This window comes from Silene latifolia, chromosome Y (genome assembly GCF_048544455.1).
Source record: "Silene latifolia isolate original U9 population chromosome Y, ASM4854445v1, whole genome shotgun sequence".
Classification (NCBI taxonomy): domain Eukaryota; kingdom Viridiplantae; phylum Streptophyta; class Magnoliopsida; order Caryophyllales; family Caryophyllaceae; genus Silene; species Silene latifolia.
Window position 1 is genome coordinate 53,078,336 of NC_133538.1, and position 3,667 is coordinate 53,082,002.

Consider the following 3,667-nt stretch of genomic DNA (forward strand, 5'->3'; position numbering starts at 1 on the left):
AGGAAAAAAAATCGACGTAAAGCTCCCCCAAATATTATTATTATTTGAGATTTAAGGTAACCATGAGTAAGTAAAACATATAGTGAGCATAAAATTCAAAATTTTGACATGGTTAGTACCAAATGTTTGAGAAGTTGGTCATATTTTAAGGATGAAAACTCCTTAGTTTACACCATGTTATAACAACAATCATTAATTTATAGCCTAGCAACATACTTGAATCATATTTAAGACATAATTTAGAATTTGTTCATGGGTACTTAGGAAAACTCGAAAATTTTCTCAATTTTAAGACGAAATTTGTTTTGTTTTAAGACAATATACAACATTACCACCAAAGATGGTAGTCTTATAAGGCAAATAAACCAATGTTTTACTCAAGAAAAATCAAAATTTGGGCATGACCTCCCTATATTTCGAAAATTAAAGACGAAGTTTTAAGACAATTTTTTTCACATAACAAACAAGATTCATCAATAACAACAAAGGTTAAGCCTTTGTTATTCAATTAAACCCAACAACAAGCATCAAAAATCAATTTATAAGCTCAAGAACACCATTTTCGTGTTCCACCATTTATGTGGAAAAATTGACATAAAAATTTGATTTCTAGCAACAACAATGGAGTAGAAAGCTATTTACTACTATGAATCAAGCAAAAATATGTAAATAATTGACAAATCTTGGAAAAATAATGTAGATCTAAATAAATTAAGATGGAGAAAATAAGGGGAAAGATGGTCTAGTTACATTGCTAATTAAGAAGAGATTTGAGACGGAAAATGAAGTAGAAAGCTTAACCCAAGTAACAAATTACAAAAATGGAGTTTTGCAATTAATTTTGGATAAATTTTGATGTTGAAGTTGTGGGGTGAAAAGAAGATAAGAAGAAGATAAGAATTGAGTAGAGGGTTAAACCCGTGTAAAAATCCCAGCTACAGCACCCACTCGGTTGAGTGAAATTCCACTCGGTCGAGTGTCCGGGTTTACTCGATCGAGTGCCCCATTTTCCAGAATGTTTCCAGAAACCGGTCCACTCAGTCGAGTGCCAAGGGCCACTCGGTCGAGTGCACTGTACTCGGCCGAGTGTGGACTCGTACTCGGTAGAGTGGTTGCTTATGGTTGAAATTTCGAGTCGAAATAGAATGATGAAATCCCTGCAACACAAAGAGAAGGTTCGGAAGTCCACCGGCTATCGGTGACTCACCCGAGTTAGTCCATACGTCATCCTACTTACCATATTTGGTACACTAATGTAGTACTAGTAGTCACTCTACCAACATCCATTACTAATCATACACCATCAATAACACTAGTAGGCATTTAATTAACACGCGTTGCAATTTCAAAGAGCGGAATCATTATTCGTATACCAACGCATATTAACCATTTCTAAACTTGCTACACATAACAATCTAGCATTCAACTTCCTTACACTTTCACAGATCATGGAACTATATCATACATGAACTTAATATAAATTACATATTCATGCAACCATACAACTTTCCATATAACGTTCACCCATAATCTTAACCACCCACGTAGTGACCAACAGAGACAATAGGCACTAGTTTTGATATGAGGGCGCCTACTCATCCAAAACCGATATCCTATTGTATTCATGTCGGGTTCATTTTATTAGACACACCTAGATTCATTTTGGTTCATTGGGCTAGGTTCCAAAATCGTCGCTCGGATACCACTTTGTAACACCCCCTTCTTTCCCGGCCAAGGTAATTGGGAGATGTTACCATCTCGGTTTCCCGAGGCAGTGAAATTGGAATTAAAATTTAGAAACTTCATTAAATAAATAACAAGTTTAGTGATTACATAAATTTAACCAATTGAATAAGGTGAATTATACAAATTACAAGTCGACTACCATCTATGTCATCTATGCTATGCTACTCGACTCCGAGTCCAAGGCGCGGCCCAAATCCCGATCACATCAATAAGCAAAGCCTTATTTGCACGCATTTATATTTATTTTACGTAGTATTATGCTACAAATGTCCTCCGAGTCGTATACTTTGGTTTGTTTTGTCTTATTTGCAGGAATGTACCAAAGAGGACGGAATTGAGCCTTTTAATGTCTCCCAAGCGTGCATATACGAGAAGAGTAGATTTGGAGCGGAAATACTTCTGCCTTGGGATGCGTGAAGACGCTTTGGAAGCTAAATCAACGAGCTATATGCTGATTCAGTAGCAGTTAACTCGATCGAGAGCTTTTGCTGGCTTAGTTGCTCGATCGAGACCTTCTTGATGGTGAAGACCACTCGATCGAACTGCTGCTATGTTCGATCGAGAAGTGGCATTTTGGTGTTCCTCGATCGAGTAGTTTTTGTACTCGATCGAGAGGTTTTAGGCTGGAGATTAATCGATCGAGAAGTTTATAAGTGCTCGATCGAACACTTGGATATCTGACGCAAGATTTTATTGCGTAAACCTTATGTACTTAATATCTTAATTATCGTTTTTAGGTTAATAAATATCTCTTCTATAAATAGGAGAGATTTCATTAAGTTTAGGATATCTTCATTAATCTTTTAATCAGTCTTTAGTTTTTAGACTCTTGTTCGACGTTTGCGGCGCTATTTCTTGGATCTTCAACTGTGTAATTCCTTTCTCTCTTTAATTCATAGTTTTATTTCCTTTTGCAAATATTTAATTCTGTTGTCTGTTATTTCATCTTTATACCATGTTTAGTATAGTTTTATCTATCGTTGTTAGTTTTATCGTCGTTATGAGTAGCTAAATTCCTTTGTGCTAGGACATAGGGGAGCCATGGTAATTAGGGAGACTAGGATTAGGTGATTAGGCTAGGCTGAATTAGGTTTGTGTTGTTAATCACCGTGTTTAACATTAATTAGCTGCTTGAGTCGACGCTTTTAGCTAGTTGATTTGGTACACCTTGACCTGGATCGGAAGATTGGGAGGGGGTAAGACCTGCAGTGAACATTAGGGCATTCTAATGAGGGCAGAAGCTAATTTAGTAATGTTTTAGGGCGAATAGCGAACCGGAAGGACCTTTTCACTACCCTGCAGACCTAGTGTATGCCAACCTTTGACCCTAGATTGGATACCTAGAAAACCATGGTGAACCAACAATGCTAGCATTTCTCTCCTTTATTTGATCACATCTTACTTTTACAGCGAGTTTAGTTTATTTATTGTTTATACTTTTTATTTAGTTTAGTACTTCAAACAAACAAACAACCCAGTATAATGCCACTCGAATTTTTAAACTGGTTTTATATTTCTAAATTTAAACTTCGGGGACGAAGTTTTTTATAAGAGAGGAAGATTGTAATACCTAAAAATTTTAATATTTTATTTGAATAATTTAGTTTATACTTTGGATTTAAAAAAAATAAAATAAAAAAAACTTGAACTGAGCTTATTTAGTTAATGTGTTTAACCGTTCTATTGTTTCCTTAACAAATTAGTGTTCTGAGCCGCCTAACTCCTAATTTTTGTTCCATTGTTATTTGCTAGCTGTCACCAAGTTTCCTTCCCACTTTCTTAATTGCCCTTGTCACTATTTTCTTGATTTTAATCAATTTATATAAACCTCTATCATCATCGTTACTCCATATGGTTTTTTTCTTTTACTTGGAACACGTTCATACATTCTTCAAGCTATTTAAGATGGTTTCCATTATAT